Source organism: Molossus molossus, unplaced genomic scaffold, assembly GCF_014108415.1.
Source record: "Molossus molossus isolate mMolMol1 unplaced genomic scaffold, mMolMol1.p scaffold_m16_p_3, whole genome shotgun sequence".
NCBI lineage: Eukaryota > Metazoa > Chordata > Mammalia > Chiroptera > Molossidae > Molossus > Molossus molossus.
Window position 1 is genome coordinate 112,112,475 of NW_023425366.1, and position 17,864 is coordinate 112,130,338.

General features: G+C 51.5%; 1 protein-coding gene across 2 annotated transcripts in view; it reads left to right on the forward strand.

Moving 5' to 3' along the window:
• Positions 1–1,176: 1,176 nt before the first annotated feature.
• Positions 1,177–17,864, forward strand: part of EMP2 (epithelial membrane protein 2) — a 31,215-nt gene continuing 14,527 nt past the window's right edge. Inside the window, exon 1 of one of the 2 annotated variants that reach the window (XM_036280836.1) lies at positions 1,177–1,280. The gene's annotated coding sequence lies outside the window, so the exon portion shown is untranslated. Of the gene's footprint in view, positions 1,281–4,700; positions 4,748–17,864 lie in introns of those variants that run through there. The other variant, XM_036280837.1, reaches the window with a different exon arrangement.

The window sequence follows — 17,864 nt, forward strand, 5'->3', positions numbered from 1 at the left end:
GAAGGGGGCCTCAAATCTTCTAAGGGTCTCAATTTGGACCTGGGAGGCTGTTCCCTTGGAGAGCTCCCCAACAAGATTGAAAAAAAAAAATCAGAAAATTTAAATATGGCCTCCCAGGTGGTCCAGCAACTGAGCAATAAGTTAGCATTTCTTTAAAGGACTAATTCTCATGCGAGTGGCAAAAGTCTTGTATTTTGGGTGTGGGCAAATAAAATTAACCTGTTAAATTAAAACCTTAAAAATATACTATAATATGTTGTGGCCCTGTTTTGCAATTTCTTCAATTTTTTAATACAGAAAAGATTCCTCTCCCCTTCCCCTGCCCCCACAGAGGGGAACTGAGGCCGGAAAGAAAGGCAGGTCCTTCTTTTTTCGTCATTTCCAGGGACAATAAATTCCAGGACTGCAGGTTCAAGGATATGGGTAGTGGTTTGTGTAAGGGGGTGTGAGGGGGTACCGTGAATAAGGGACTCTGGAGGAACCCTAGGACTAGGTTACTGGCTGCCCTACCACCTCCCCCCAAGGTGGAGACTATGTCAGATAATAAAAATACCAGGAGTTAATAACATTCATTGAGCACTACTGCGCGCCAGGCACTGTGCATGCATTCTCACTTTCAGATCTTACAAGAACCCAAGGAAAGCGGTCCTGTGTGCCTTTCATCTCCAGAAGAGGAAACGGAGGCAGGAAAGATTACGGACAAGATCACAAAGTTAAGAAAAGCGTCAGAGAAGGGGTCCTAAAGCTGGGAGTCGTGCAGAACCCTGTTGTTAACCCTTACCCTAAGAGAAGACAGAGAAGAGAAGGCAGGAGAAGGGAGGCAAGAGAGCTGGGATTCTGTAAGGGCGAGCACAGGACGGGACACTTCCAGCTACGAGGAGTTTCCTTCCCATTTCTCCCGCTTCACGCAGCTACGCGACCAAATCCGCCCTAAACTTGGCAGTGCTGCGCAGGAAGCGGGCTGGGCTGGGGCTGGGGGTGCCCTCCCAGGGCTCTGGCCTTTCTCTGCAGGGTCCCCCACCCGCCTCAGGCGGCCCCTCCCACTCTGCTCTCCCAGCTCCTGACATCACGCCCCGGGAGGCGGGATCGGTGAAAAAGGGGGACGTGGGGAGGAGGCTCTGCGCACCGAGAGTGAGGAGGGAGGGCGTGCAGTCCTAGCCCAGAGCTTCCAAACAGCCCGGCTACTCCGCCTCGCGCCCCAGCCCGTCGGTCGGCTACTCCGCCTCGCGCCCCCGCCCGTCGGTCGGTCCCGCCGCCAGCGCCCAGCGCCCAGCGCCCCGGTGAGTTGGAACTGCGCCGGGGCCGCACGCACCTCGTGGGGCTCCGAGTGGCGTGCGCCCGGGAATCGGGCGCGCGGCCCGGCGCGGAGTGGAGCTGGTTGGGAGGTGGTCCCTGCGGACCGCAGTTGGTGGCGGGCAGGGAGGGGCCTCGCCCTTCCTCCGCCAGATTACGCGGGCGGCGCAGACTTCCCGCCGGTGCCTCACTCGTCCAGGACCCAGAATTCCACATCCCCACCCCGGGATGGCTTCCTTCTCCGTGTGCGCCCGGGTGGGCGGGAAAAGTTTGGGGAGGCGTCCCGGGCTGCCGTCTGATCTCGCTTGGAGGGTCCACGGCGCGGCGCAGCACTGGCCCCCGCCTTACTGGCGCGCGGGACTGGCTGCGCCCAGGTTGGGTCCGTGGGTCCTGGAGTAGCGCAGCCTTTTCGGGCCCAGGCGGCGGCTCCGTTGCCCCCCCAACGGCGTGGAGCTACTTACTTAGGTCTGGGGCGGTGGAGGAGTTTCAGGGCCCTACGGTAGATGACGCCTCTCCCCCTCCCTACCTTAGCCTTCCTGGGGCTTTCGGGGCTTTGAGGGCCCCACCCATGGGTTCCAGAGAAAGAGGGAGCTAGAGCTCCAGTGTGGACTATACAGGGTGCTGAATACACTCCCGGGAGGTTCTCATTTAGGCCCCACATGGGGACCTCATAAATGGAGATAGTCTGGGGCACCTGGACCTGAGGGAGACCCCACAGAGAAAAGTCCTCTGTCCAGGCCACAGAACCCTTACTTTGGAACAAGGCTGACAGCCTAGTCAGGTTTGGGGAAAGGGTCACTGTCCCCTCTCAAGCTCCAGAGATGTGTACGAGGGATTGGTGGGGGTGGAGGGGGGTGAATTTTTAATTAATCTGCGTCTAAAATGCAGAGACCAGCCCTGGCCGGTTTGGCTCAGCGGTTAGAGCATCGGCCTGCAGCCCAGAGAGACCCGGGTTTGGTTCCCGCTAAGGGCACGTACCTCAGTTGCAGTTTGTCCCCAGCCCTGGTTGGGTTGTGCGGGAGGCAGCAACTCGATGTGTCCCTTTCACGTTGATGTTTCTCTCTCTCTTCCTCTCTTTCCCTCCCACTCTATCTGAACAAAAAATGGAAAACTGTCCTTGGGTGAGGATAAAACAAATAAAATAAAATGCAGAGACCAGACTGAAAAGTGACAGGCAGAGGAAACGTAATGCATGGCCTTGGAGAGGGCCTTAAGAAACAAATCAGCCCAAATACTAGAGATTCCCCTTACGGGAGGTACCTAGCCCAGGCAAATGCATAGGCACAGAAAGTAGAGTAGAGGTTACCAGGAGCTGGGGAAAGGGGTGTGGGGATTATGGCTTAATGGGTGCAGAGCTTTTGTTGAGGAGGGTGAAAACATTTTGGGTATAGATAGTGGTGATGGTTATATGGCATTGTGAATATATTTAATGCCACTGAATTGTACACTTACAGGTGGTTAAAATATTATGTTATGTATATTTTACCATAATTTTTTTTTAAGTCTTCAGCCACCTCTACACTGAATCAGTTAGAAATCCCAGAGACCACTCACTGTTGCTGGCCACTTCTCCCTGGAATTTGGCCTTGGGATGAGGAAGTGGAAGGAGGGTGAGGAAGGGACAGGAGCCGGGTTTCCCCAGGAGTCCTCAAGGCACGAAGATAGAAACCAAAGCTGGTGGAGCCTGTGCAGTCTGCTAGGGCACCCATGCTCCCCAGTTCTCCTGGGAGCCTCTCACTCCTAGGTGGGGAGAGCCAGGCCAGAGACGGCCAGTCCGCAGGTCTGGTCACTGAGCCAGTAATGCCAAGAGCCAGACTGAACCTCCCCCACAAGACCTCTTCTTTTCTCTACCTAGAAATTCCCGGGTGGGTTGTGGAGAATGGAGGAGACCCGTTTGGAGAAATCAGGGCTCGGATGCCAAGCCCACAGCCTAGGGAGGAGTGTGGGGGTGGTAGGAAGATGCAGAACCTGTTTTCCCACTGAGGATTTTTGGATCTGGCACCTCTGCCCCCGCCTGGAATTGGGGAGTAGGGGTGGGAGACAGCAAGCAGACCACACAGCCTGGAGCTGCCTCTGTCCCTCCAGTGGGAAAATTTTGATCTGGTGACAGGTGTTTGTGTTGGAAGCCACGGAGGTGGCCGGTGGGGTAGGTGAGGGCAGGGCCAGGCTGGGCGGTTTCCAGCTGACACTGCATTGCCCCACCCAGAGGGGAGGGGCCGTGCCCTCTCTGGCTGGCAGGGCTCCAGATCTGGGCACAGCTCTTGAGGGGCAAACAGGACTCCATGGCATCTAATTGTAAATACAGGGCACATCCATTGAGTCCTCCCTGCCGCCCCCCTTCACACAGGTAATTTGTAAGGCTTTTCTTCCTGGAATGGAAGCGAGTGTTTCACCTACATTTTCTTTCTCTGCCTCTCACGTAATATTGTTTTCGCAGGAGCTAAAACGCATGCATATGTGCACACTCTCAATTTTCCAACTACGGTGATGGATTCACACACAGGGAGTCTCAACTGGCCAGTGTTTCTTCCTGGGCACATGCTGACACCCCTGCCCTCCGCGGCCTTCCTGGTTGACGGGGAGGGGGGCAGAGTGAAGGCCTCTCTGTCATAGTCAGCCCTGCCAGACATGACCAGGATGGGAAGTCTGTCGAGACAAAAACAGATGAATGCTTTTCCAGGCCAGATGGGATGGCAGTGGATTGCTGGCTGGTTGGCGGGATTTGTTTGGGAGGCAGGAGTCCAGCCACCTTCCTGGAGGGGCAGAAAATTGTGTGTGTTGCAACATGTGGCCGCTGCCCAGCTCTGTGGACAAGTAGGGACTCTGACATAGGCTCCAGCAGCTAGGACAGGGTGGGGGTGGGCTCTCCAGAGCAGGGGTGGTGGCCGCTATCACCCAAAAGTGCAGTGGGGTGCCAGGCATTGGGACTGGGGAGCAGAACCCTTCCAGAAGAGGCAATTAAAGGTCAGTGACCGGACTCCTGTGTGGGAGGAGGGGCGCAGGGACATCTTACTGGGTTTGGAAAAGCGGCGATTGGCAGAAGCAGCTGGAATGGGGAATGAGGACAGCTGGCACCATAGACAGGACTAGAGGCCCGACTCTCGGTTGTTGGCTTCAGCTTGTCCAGGGAAGGAATGGGGGCAGGGGTGGGGGTGGTGGGAAGAGGAGGCTCCCCTTCTCGCCCCAGGAGTGGTAGAGCCCAGCTTCCTGCAGGAGTTACTTAAAGGCTGCAATTTCAGCAGCACCAACTTTGGCGGGAATTGTCCGTGCATCTGGCTCTTGTTAGGGATAGGCCGAAGGGGGGGGTCGTCTAAAAATATCAGAGGCTGAGCTGCCACCCAGCGAGAGCTCTGGCTGGTAACCTGATACCCGCGGTGGGGACTGCATGACATTCTGGACCAGAGTCACTTGGGCTCACCCAGGCAGCCAAGCCTTAGGTGGACGCCTGGAAGGGGTAAGAGCTCTCGGCATTCGGGGTAGCCACGGGCTAAGATTGGAGAATTTCAGGGGCGGAACAGCCTTAGAACATCTCATTGTGACAGCCAGGGACAGAGAGGTGGAGTGCCATGCCTGAAGTCACCCAGCACATCGGCTGCAGGTTCATCTCTGTGTACCAATATAGAAAGATCTGTAAGACATGGTTGGATTTTTTTAAAAAAGAGCAAGTAGCAAAGCAATGTATGGGAAAAGATGCAATTTATATGGCAACAAACACATACTAGCTGTATTTCGGATATATTATGCGTACAGAGAGAAGAACGTCTGGAAGGAGATATCAGAGTAGACTAATGTGGTTGCCTCTGGTAAGAGGGGAGAGGTTCTTGGAAGGAATGGGCACAAGGACTCTAGTCTTACCTATAAAAGAGAGAAAATATTCATGAGTCACTTGTGTAACTGAAGTTCAGTGATGATAATGGGCGTTTTGCAGAGTTGGGGGTGGGGAGCTTCAGAAGATGGGTTGCATGTTGGAGGCTCTGTGGATAGAGTCTGGGTAGGGCTGTGCAGTAATCTAGGGACAATAATGGGGTGTCATCCAGTCCCCATGGGACACTTCCCTCAGAATACCACATTGTGGACGCCTCGTGGGTGTAATGGGTTTCCCATTTGGGTGCTGTTAATAGACACGTGGCTGTCTGGGGGAAGAGAGGGCAGCAGTGGGTACACTTGAGGGGAGCGCCCTCCTGGGATCCCCAGCAGGGCTTCCCAGAGACCACTGGGAATGGGAGTCTGGGCTTTGACGAGAATTCAGAGAGACATAAAGACCTGGGTCCGGTTGGTGTTTGAGAGGAGGAAAGAATGACTTAGATTTCACCACTGTTATCAGTAGCAATGAAGATGATTACCGTTGCTGTTATTGCAGCATTTATAGCCTGCCAAGCAGTTTACTGGGCCACGTGCTTTCCATCCTTCATGTCATTTAAAATGAGTAATGCTCTGAGGTAGGGACTTCTATTATCCCTCGTCTATAGCTGGAAAAAAAAAACCGGAGTCTTAGAAATGTTGCTTAAACACACACTGAGTGTGTCGGGATTTGAATCCAAGTCTTGTGGACCTCACAGACTCTACTCCACTGATGTATTTCTGTCACGTCCCTCTCCCTGAAAACAGATATCTGTATTCTCCTATTGAAGCAATCTGGTCCTTTGGGCCAAGAAAGTTCTTTTGCTGCAGATGTTCTGGTGAGTGTCCTGGAGACGAGCATTCTTTGTCCGGAGTCAGACATCGCAGCCCCGAAGGTCCCCTCTCTGCCTGGGCACAGAGGACAGGCCCACATGCCCACCCTACCCTGGCCAAAGCCATCTTGTTTCTCTTCTGTTTCGGGTGTGTGGGGGTACAGAAAGGCGTGCTGGGAATCCTGCTTTAGTTGGGAACCCCCTGTCTAAGTGGTATTTGATTCCATCGTTTCTCATGGTATTTGCGTAAGAGAGGCTGGCGCTGCTGGGTGCCGGGACCCATCTGTTGAGTTCACCAGGGTATTTCCAGCACCCAGCACAGAGCTAAGCATGCAGTAAGTGCTCAATCGATCTCTGTCACATGACTCACAGAGTCACCCCGGGGTCTTAGGCAGCTTCCTGCTTTTCAGCTGCCCCGTCTCCCTCCTGCCATTGGCTGTGCCTCCCTCCGCTGTGTCAGGCCCAAGTGTATGGTCAGCGTCCATTTATATCAACATGACATGGGGTCACATTCTTCTAGGAGCAGAGCCCAGAAGAGGCTTAATCTTTGCCTCGCCCAGAGTCTGGACTGCACACCCACAAAACATTTGGAGATGACTAAAAGCAGTGCTAAAAACTGTAATATGCTTATATTTATCTTAAAGTATATTACTAAAACATCAATCACTTGGCAAGTGATACTGATTTTCCATTTATGGCATTATACACATTGTAAAATTAATCGAGTTCAACTAATGTGTTTTAAAGACCATTCTGGGTAATGAACAGGACAGTTGGTCCATAGACAGGCAGAAATGATAACGGTGGTAGTGCTGACACTGTTGGTGGCCCATCCAGGTCCCCCAACTGCCACCCCCAGCTGCTGTGAGTGTTGGCTGCTCAGGACACACAGCTTCCCCTTCTCCAGAGAATTTCAAGAAGCCCCTCCCCCAGGAAGTCACTTCGATTGTGTAGTCCGGGAAGGCTTCTCTAAGGAGGGGGCTTTGGAGTTGAGGCTGAACAAAGAGAAGGAGCCAGATACCCCAAGATCGAAGAACTTTCCAGAAAGGGGAAACTCATGCAGACGTCCTGCCCCCAGGGACATTTAGGAAGTTATGCTCCCCTCCCCCGGAGTGAGAGAGATGCTGAGCCTTCCTCTCAGCCCCTGGAGACTCTTCCAGGCTTCCCCTCCTCCCTGCTCCAGGCTTCCTGGTGAGGCCTGGAGTGGGTGGGTTACCACTGGTGCCAGGCACTGTGGTGGGCATCAGGGACACAACAGTGACCAGACACAAATCCCTGCCCACGGGGAGCTTCCAGTCAGAGGGATGAGACAAAAACAGTGAATAGAAATCAATAGGAAAACAGCAGATGATGTTCAGTGATTTGAAGAAAATAAAACGGAAGTCACTTCGATTGTGTAGTCCGGGAAGGCTTCTCTAAGGAGGGGGCTTTGGAGTTGAGGCTGAACAAAGAGAAGGAGCCAGATACCCCAAGATCGAAGAACTTTCCAGAAAGGGGAAACTCATGCAGACGTCCTGCCGCCTTGAGTGGGAAGCAAGCTGGGTCTGTTGAGGAGAAGGAAGGGGCACTAACTAAGGTTTGGATTCTAACCCGTCCTCGAGTTTTTGGGGCGCTCTGTGAGGGCTGGGACTGGGTGGTCCATGTCCGCATTTGCTTAAGTCGCGCCTACTGTGTACTCTGTGTACTTAGGACAGATGGCTGGGGAATGGGGCCACACACTCTTCCCTCTTCCTGGAAAGCGAGGGGCTGGCTCAGTCCCAGGCCTTGGTCCTAGGTGGACGGTTGAGGGTGTGGCATGAGGGTGTCTGGCCTCTGGGCCCTGTGGGGACTGGGAAGGCTCCTCCCTCAGGTCAGCTCAAGGCCTGGCTTCCTGACCTGAGGTTTCTACCCTCCCTTTCACACTGGGGGAGGTGGGGTCCCAAAGGGCTCTTAGGTGCCCTGGTGTGCCAGACCCAACGGAGATGTTGAAATACCAGCCCCTAGTAAACTCAGAGCTCCCTCGTTTTATTCTTTTAAAGCTCTTTGTATATAAGTTTTTAAAAGTGTATAGTGCAGCCCGGCTGGTGTGGCTCAGTGGTTGAGCGTCGACCCATGCACCAAGAGGTCACCAGTTGGATTCTTGGTCAGGGCACATGCCCAGGTTGTGGGCCTGATCCCCAGTGGGGGGCATGCAGGAGGCGGCCAGTCGATGTTCTCTCTCTCCCCCTTCCTCTCTCTCTAAAATCAATAAGGAAAAAAAAAATTATTTATTTATTTTTTTATCCTCACCTGAGGACATTTTTCCATTTTTTTGTTCAGATAGAATGGGAGGGAGAGAGAGAAAGCGAAAGAGAGAGAAAAACATTGACGTGAAAGGGACACATCAAGGGGCTGCCATCCCACCTGCACAACCCAACCAGGGCCGGGGACAAACTGCAGCCGAGGTATGTGTCCTTAGCAGGAACCAAACCCGGGTCTCTTTGAGCCGCAGGCCGACATTCTAACCGCTGAGCCAAACTGGCCAGGGCAAAAAATTTTTTTTAATTAAAAAAAATAAACGTGTACAATGCAGTGTATTTTAGTATAGCCACAGCTGCAACCGTCACCACTGTTGATTTGTGAACATTTCCCTCACCTCACAAAGAAGCCCCGTGCCCTTGGGTATCATCCCATATTTTCCCATCCACCTCAGCGCTAGTCAGCCATTAATCTTTCTTTCTCTAGACTTGCCTATTCTGGACATTTTATGTAAATAGAGTCATATACTGTGTGGCCCTTTGAGTCTAGCTTCTTTCACTTCTTGTAATAACTGTGAAGGGTCATCTATGTTGTCGCAGATCTATCAGTACTTTATTCCTTTTTATGACCTAAACATACTCTATTGTATGGACATAACATGTTTTGTTTCTCCTTCGTGAGTTGATGGATGTATGGGTTGTTCCCACCTTTTGGCCATTGTAAATAATGCTGCTGTAAACATCTGTGCAAGTTTTTGTTGGACACATGTTTTTATTTCTCCTGGGTGCATACGTAGGAGTGGAATTGCTGGGTCATGTGGTCACTCTGTTCAATGGTTTGAGAAACAGTCAGACTGTTTTCCATAGTGGTTGCACTGTTTTACATTCCTACCAGCAGTGTATGAGCATTTTAATTTCTTTGTTTTAATTCAATGTTGTCCTGCTGTCCTAAGAATTGTCCACTGGTAGACTACCTATAGGTCTGGAACAGCTATTGGGTTCAGGGCTCCTGGGTCTAAGCGAGGTCCCACGAAAGGTCCTGGGACAGGCTAGGGGGTGGAAGGAAGGGAAGGCACATGCTCTGTGGTTCCCTGAGTGGGGACCACTGGAGACGGAATTGGGATCAATGGATTACCGCAGGGTGGCAGTCACAATGCTGGAGTGATTTTAGGTGGCACTGAGCATGACATTAAATGGCAGTAAGTCACCTAGGGAGAAAGTCGTCCCCTTTTTAGTTGTCTTTAAACTTTCTGATTCCATCAAAAGGAAACCCTTAGTTGCTGCTAAACTCTTGATGCTCCTGTGACTCTAGTTTTCTTTCTTTCACCAGACAGGGCAGGTCTTCAGCTCAGCCCTTCAGCAGACAACAGCACTGAACCTGAACTTGTGCACTTTTGGAGGGGTTGGGGGTGGGGCTATTTCTTTTACAGTCTGTCTCTGTTTGTGGCAAGTGGTAGAGAGTTTCCATTTCCAGGGAGCCAGATTTCTTTTTATTTATTATTTATGTATTTATTTTAAAAGTTAAAAAAAAAATTTTTTTTTCTTTATTGATTCGAGAGCAAGAGAAAGGGAGAGGGAGAGAGAGAGAAACATCAATTGGCCACCTCCTGCATGCCCCCCACTGGGGATTTGGCCCACAACCTGGACATGTGCTCTGACCGGGAATTGAACCAGCAACCTGTTGGTACATGGGTCAGTGCTCAACCACTGAGCCACACCAGCCAGGCCAGATTTCTTTTTTTTTTAAATATGTTTTTATTGATTTTTTTAGAGAGAAAGGAAGGGAGAGAGAGAGAGAGAATCATTGATGTGAGAAACATTGATCAGCTGCCTCCTTCAAGCCCCCTACTGGGGATCAAGCCTGCAACCTGGGCATGTGCCCTGACTGGGAATCGAACCAGGACCTCTCAGTCCATGGGATGGTGCTCAATCCACTGAGCCACATGGGCTGGACCAGATTTCTTTTTAAAACACATGCATTTCAGTTAGAGGGTGGGTTTACTTAAAGACAAAGATGGAGTGAAGTCCCACAGTGGTACCTTGAGAAGGTGGCAGGCAAATGGCTAAAGTTTGGAAAACCTCGTTCTAAAGTTTGGGACCTCAAACCAGACGCAGTGTGGGCAAGTGTCAAGGTCCCCAGTCCTGGGGCACATACAGGTGGAAACTGGGTGCTATGAAAAGAACCCAGGCAGAGGCTATGGGCGGGGTGGCGCTTCATGGTCACACACTGCCCTTCCGTTGAGACTGTGTGAGTTCACCTTTCTCACTGTGTGGGGTCAGTTTCCCAATTCCACAGCTGCACAGTGTCATAGCTGCAGATGCAGTGTTGTCAGGGGTGCCCCAGTTGGAAAGGGGAGGTGTTGGGACTGCCTTGTTTTTCTAGCAGGGTGACCTCACAGTCCTCCGGGCATGCCAATGGGGAAATGTTAACGGTGTGGTTTCAAGTTCATGGGGATGGCTCCCCCGCTGGCTCAGCGTCTGCCCTGGTCTAGAGTGTTTCGTGGAAGGAATCCCTTCCTGCGAGTCCCCCCAAGCCTCCAGTTAAGGGGCATGACCTGCCTGCTCTCAGGTTAGTGAGTCGGTACAAGCTGGGTAGGCTGGGGGCGGGAGGAAGGGAGGGCAGAGCTCTCGGTGGAGAGGTGCTGTGGTAGGCAGGGTTCTCTAGGAAACAGAACCAATAGGAAGTGTATTGTAAAGAGTTTATTGTGAGGGATTGGCTCACACAGTTATGGAGTCTGCAAGTCCAACCCTGCCGGGTAGGCTGGCAGAACCTAGGCAAGAGCCGATGTTGCAGTTGGAGAGGAAAGGTCAACCTTTTCGTTCTATTCAGGCCTGCAGTCGATTGACAGCAGTCCGCCACGCCTGGAGGGCAATCAGCTCTCCTAGGAGCCCATCAATTCCAATGTTAGTCTCATCCAGAAACACCCTCACAGAGACATGGTGGCCCAGCCAAGTTGAAACATGAAATGAATGATCACAGATGCTTTAGGTGGACCGGACACACAGCCGTAAATAAAATAGAATCTTTTAAATATTCCCTTTTAAATTCCCTTCTAACCCTTCCAGGAGAAAATCTCAGTTTTGTGCAAATAGGTCTCTAAATCTTCTCAAACATGTGTGACATCCTGTTTCAGCAGAGGGAGAAAGGCGGGCTTGGACTCAGCTCTCAGCGGTAACTGTTTCTAGCTGGACTCTAATAACATTGTTTTGTTTTCATTGTGTTTCTCTTCCCGGGCACCACCTATTTATGGCAGGCAAGCTGACTTTCCATTTCAATCCTGACCTAAGGTTTCCTTTTATAAAGATGTGAGTTTCACAGGTCAGTTACTAGTCACACAGGTGGCACCCAGAGAAACCTGAAATTCTGAATGACTGATTTGGAAAATATTGACGTAAGCATAGTGGGGCTGGTGCCTGAAATAACCCCTAATTGTCGGTACACCTTGAGCTTCCTGCTGTCTGTGCTCCCCCCCTCCCACCCCCGAGACAGCTCTGGTGGTTCATTTCCACTTGGTGGCGGCCACCTGTGAGCGGTGGCAGTGGACCAGAGGAGAGAACATGGCTCTTGAGGAGGAGAAGGGACTGGGGGTGGCAGTTCTAAGCAACTCCTTCTCTGTGATTCCAGTTGTGATTTGTGCGTGTACACAGCACTTGTTATAGAGAGATACTGTTCTCTAAGCATGGTCACCCAGCAGTCCTAGGAGGTAGGTGTACCACTGTCACCCCCATTTTACAGGTGAGGAGACTGAGGCGATGAGTGGTTAAGCTGCAAGGCCACAGTCCAGTCTGGCTCCGTGGGAGTTCTTGCCCTGTTTTGCACATGTTACTTCCGGTTGGTCTTTCCCCCTTCGTTCCCTTCCTGTGTTCATTTACACAGCGGTGGAGGTCTGGCTTCCTGGTCTTGAGGCTCTTGGGCCTGGCTGAGTTGTAGGCAGTGATTTCTGGTCCCTGACTTGCTGATGAAATCCATCTATAGAAAGGACAGTTCCTGTCACTTAGGCTGTCATAGGGAATACCACTGATCACTAATACAAGGTGCTCTGTGAAGGAAAGAATATTCGTAACCCAGTGGCTGTGGGGAGGGGAACACCCGAGTCTGACACCTGCCTCACCCTTAGCCACGCAATGCACATCCACCTCACCCGCACGCTGACACGTGCGCCTGCAGGTACAACACCAACCCTCTCTGGACTGGGGTGTGGGTTTACCAGGCGGCATAATTACAGGGAGCTCTTTAATTGAGGGGTCAGGCAGCAGTCATTGGCAGAATGGTGGTTATTAGCTCTTCGCAAGAGCTGCCCAAACTAGCAGACATTCGACAGGTATGTGCTGAGTAACCCTGGGCACTGGGAATAGGAAAATGAGTAAGACGTGGTTTCTGTGCTTGAGGAACTCTGAGCCTCGTAAAGCAGTGCTTCCCCTGTCTCGGTTCGCACTTGCTGTGTAACAAGCCATCCTGAAATGCAGTGGTTTAAGGGAGAAAACGTTTGTTTAGTTCACGATTCTGTAGGTGGCAGATGTGGGCTTGGGTCAGCTGGGGGCTGGCTGGGTTAGCGTGGCCTTTGCTGGAAAAGCTCGTTTTGCTCCACGGAGTCTCCTGCCCGTCAGGAGCAGCCCGGGTTCAGTGGGAGGGGAAATGCATTCCACCTCTTCCTAGGAGGATTCGATTTGCTAAAATTTTATGAAAACCTCTTGTGCTTATGAACACAAGGGGTGTTGGTCTGTATTCTTCTTACAATGTCTGGTCTGCTTTGGAGATCAGGGTATATCTCGGGCCTCATAGAATGAGTTGGGAGGTATTCCCTCCTCTTCAATTTTCTGGGAGAGTTTATGCAGAGTTGGTATTATTCTTCCTTAATTGTGTGGCCAAATTCACCAGTGAAGCCATGTGGGCCCAGCGTTTTTTCTTCAGGAAGGAACGCCAAGCACTTGATAAATATTTCTTCCTTTTATTGCCAGACGTGAAAGGGAAATCTAGCTCGGTTTCTTGACTTCTTAGCTCTGTAGTTCCTTGAAACCCGGCGCCCTCAGTCATCCACTCGACACGGATTTATTGAGCACCATCTATAAACTGGGCACCGTCCCATCCTGCAAAAACGTGCCAGACCCCGGACACGAGCCGGAGAGACGGTAATACCCAAGTGAGCAGCTGTAATACAACCGTCAGGTTATGAGGAAAAAAATAAAGAAAGCCTTTAGTTTACTTCACCAAAATTAGTACCAAGTTTGTCAGTGAGCTCATTTTCCATCCTGATGTGTTTTTCCTAGTCTCTCCTCTCTTGCCTTCTGGGATTCCCCACCCGCTCTGGGTTTTCGCCCTGTGCAGTGCCCACATCTCTGTCTCGTCTGTTGGCCTTTTCTCCCCATCCTCTCTCTGACAGCACTTCCTGCCCAGGTAACTTTTTATATCTGCCAGTGGCTTTGTCCCCCGTGATACTGGATTTCTGTTCCCAGCTCCCGTTTTCTCCCGAGTGACAGTCCCACCCATACTTCCAACCTCCTGACACTTTTCCACCATTGTTGACCGGACATTTCTAAAACCAAACAAACCCGTCCTTCAAATGCTCCCCCTGCTCCAGTCCCAAGTGCATCAGTGGAACCAGCGTCCACTCTGGCACAAGCTGATGGCCCCCAGAATCCTCTGCGCGATCCCTCAGCCCATCGCCAGGTCCTTGCCTGCTGGAGAGCTCTTGATCTCCTGCCTTGATGCTGACCTTCACCATTTCTCACCAGGGCTGCTCAGTAGCTCCCCCAATTTGCTTCCTCCTAATCCGTTTGCCTGACTGGAATGTTTTTCTTGTAGAGGCGGATCTTGTTATTTTCCTGCCTAAAATCCTTCCCCGTCTCCCACTACGCCCAGGATAACACTCAGACTTCCACGGCCCGTTAAGTTCCTGCCCGGCATGGATTCTGGCTCTGCCTAGCACACACCCTACTGACACTTGCAATGCTTCTGTGCCTCGGAGCCGGAGCGTTCTGCTCCATTTGCCTGCAACACCCTGTCCCCACAGCCTGCCTAGCCCATCCTCTGACACCCAGCTCAGATGTCACTCCCTCTAGGAAGCCCCTGACGCTGCCTCCGCTCCAGCGCAGGGCCAGTCACACCTTCCTCTGTGTTCTCGCAGAACACGTCATCACATCGTGTTTCTTGTTCTTCTTGTGCCTGGGAGCTCCCAGGGGACACGGAGCCTGCCTTACTCATCAGTGTATCACCAGGGCCTGGCACGTGGTCAGCGCTCCATTTGAAAACAGTGAGTGATAGGCTAGTAATCAGAAGGCTGGGGTCTGAGCCCTGGTTCCGCACCTGCTAACTGAATGATGTGGCCAAATCCCTTAATTTTAATGCGTCGCCTGCAAAGTGCATCATAGTCCTTGCTCATCCTTACGACAGGGCTGCCACCTCACTGACAGGTGTTTACCCCGCGCTCAGTGAAGGGAGTTGCTTTCAGGGCTCATGGGTGACCTTGTGCTCTCTGCCTCCCTTGTCCCCAGCCTGCTTCCCAAAGTGTGTGTGTCCCACTTTATGGGGCCTGGAGTAATGACACATAGTGATGAATAGCATCCGAAGCCACCTGAGGCCCCAGGACTTTGCACCAGTCTCCTCATCAGGCCTTAAAAGTAACAGCACCCTTTAAGGGAAGAGAAATTGAGATTTAGGCTGGGAAAAACTGGTTTCTTTGGTGCCTGATTGCCTGGGTTCAGGTCTCAGCTCTAGCCCTTACTGGCTCTGTGGCCTTGGGGAAGTTGCTTAACCTCTCTGAACCTTGTTTTCTTTACCTGTAAAACGAAGCTAATTATAACAGCTCCATCCACTGTTTTGCTTAGAACAGTGCCTGGAACATAACTAAGCCATGAATGTTGGCTTATCAGTGTTGTTGATGTGGTTATTATTATTTCAGTGACTGAAAGACCCAGGGCTGAGCAGGCAGAGTCATTCTCTGTGGCTTCTGCCCTGAAGCACTGCCAAATCCCAGTGTCCGTCCTCCTGTCATTTCTGGATGGAGCCAAGTATTGTCATTGTGCCCAGAAGCCCCAGCCACAGTGAGCACAAAGCTGGCCAACCCAGGGCAAAGGGTCTTCCGCCATCCCCAGAGCATCTCGGATGCCTGGATATTTTGGGCTGGCTGCTGTCTAGATACCAGGGCAGGAGGCTGAGCTGACCTCTGCCTTCCTGAAAACAGAGGCCAACGCCACTGTCCCCTCCGAGTGCTGTGGGCAGCGAGAGGGGCCTGTGTTCCAGCCAGCCAGGGTTGAACTGCCAGCTCCAGGGCGGGCCTGGGAGTCTCGCCGGCAGTGTGGCCTGGGCAGCCGCTTATTGGCCAGCCTTCCCCAGGATCAGGGCCCAGAGCTTCCTGGCCTTTTGAGGCAGGAGTTGTGGGCGGAGCCCTTCTGGGTTGAGGGAAATGGCCCAGACCTCCAGATGCCCAACCTCTCAGGTCTGTTCCCAAAGGCTCTGCACCTCAGGATTGTCCTTTTGCCTACAATTCTGAGAAAAGGCTCCAAGTCAGGCTGAGAATGGGCCATGGAATAAATTGTAGGAAGAACTCCCGAGGGTGGGAATAGAATCGGGTGGGCCAGTTGGTCACCTTAACAGCACAATCTCTCCCCGAGGGAAGGCAGCTGGCTCACTCTTGTTCCCTTGCACAAAAAGGCGCATGTGCCAGAGAAGCTTCCTTTGAGCAACAGCAGGCCGGGGCTGGGCTCCCTGCTGTGGAGGTTTGTGTTTTTATGAAGGGACCGGAGGAGGGGACCCCTACACTGCCAATGGCAGGCCCGTGGCCTTCTCTCCACCTGTAAGACCCTGATGATGATGTTTCCCCATCAACAGTAGATTGAATGTTGCTTCTGTCAGATGGAGGGCCAGTGAGTCACCAGCAGGGCCTTCTCCATGCCCAGGGCCAGATGTGCAAGGCACACACACACACACACACACACACACACCAAGCAAACATTGGTTGGACCAAGGCATAGAAGGACAGCACGTCTACTTAGGAGACAGCAAGGAAATGACAATTCTTGGCGTATCCTGTTTGCCATCTAAGGTCTTGGTGGACCTCTCTGGGGAGTACCACCCCTCATCCTGTCAACCATCACTTTAGAACTTGAAATTCACGGAGCCACAAATATTCCATTTTATGTGCAGAATTTCCATGGCCCCACCTACACCTCCCAGTGCATCTCCCTTCTCCTCCTCACAACTGCTCATCCTCCCAGCCCCCATGTCCAGAGGAAGCGGAAGCCCATTTGCTGCTCCTGTTCTGGTTACTGATTCTTATTTTAAGAAAAAATTTAAATCATAAGCTCTAATATCCTGTGTTCTTTGTTATTTTCTGTGGCTATTTTATGGGTATTGCATAGAATGGAGAGTTTTAGACCTTCAGTCTGAAGATGCTTTTCCATGGTTCCCACAGTGCACCAGATTGGGCCCGGGAGCCGGCAGAGTATCCTGCCAAAGCCACCGATGATCCTGGGTGGAAAGGGGGCGTGTCGTAATAAAGGTAGAAAACGGAACATCGTCCATTCTACATGTCAGGATGAACCCTCTTAGTGACTAAGGATCCAAAATCCAAACCAATTTCAGAGTAGATTAATAAAGACAACACATGCTTCGGGTTGGCCCGTGAGCCAATAGGTTTAAAAAGGGAGGAAACTCTATTTTTAGTCCAAATGAAGACTGAGGCATCCTTCTTCATCCAGTCCCTTCTTAGTTAGCCCAGTCGTATCTCAGCTTTAGCTAATGGGCCAGTGCAGAGAGACACTGCTTTTCCAGCTCCTTCCAGCCTGGTGCCAAGGTTGAGGGAAATTCAGTCAAAGGAATGGAAACAAAAATGATGCTGCCTGTGCCCTCTCACCTGCTTTTAATTAGGCCATCATGTGATTTTTATTAGGCCTTGAGCATGTGAGCAGGGAAGGGGGTCAGAGAAAAATGTCCTGGATTTGGAGTTGGAAAACCATGGATGGGAGCCCCAGCTCTGCGAAGTTGGGCGAGTCACCTGACGGCTTTGTAAGCCTCAGGCTGTCAACTGTAAAGTGGGTACAGTGATACCTCACTCTGCTAGCTTCACAGAGTTGATGTGAAGACCCAAGCCAGGCTGTGTAAACTGGAGCTCGACCTTTAATCAGAAGGAGCCTCATTCCTTCCTGGAGAATGCTTGTCTTGTTCTGTGAGAGCAGCAGCTGCTGAGGTTGCATATGGCAGAAAGCTGAGAAGGGTAGACTTAGAGAGGGACTGGCTGGGTCAGGTACACTGCAAAAGAAGTCTAACCCCAGGCTTGCAAGTGAAACCGTGCATTTGCTTTGAGTCTGGGGTTCTGCAATAGAAGACTTGGGGTGATAAAAGATATGGAAAGAACTGAAGAAATGTGGATAATAGATGGAGTCACACACACACACACAGAGAGAGAGAACAGGGAACTAGCTAGAGAAAAAAAGCATTTTTAAGGAAAAGAATGCAACCACAGTACACCATTTGGCTCTGCAGCATACAGCCGACATGGTCATAATGCAAATGACAATTACTGATGTGAGTATGACAAGACTGTATTGGGATGACAGGTGGGGAAACTCTCCCTTAGGCAGGAAGTCAGTAATGTTTACAATAGAAAAATCGGGGAAACAGATGCGCATGCGTATTGTTTGGAAATACGGAACTATGGAGGAAAAAAGACAGCTGAAAGGGTTA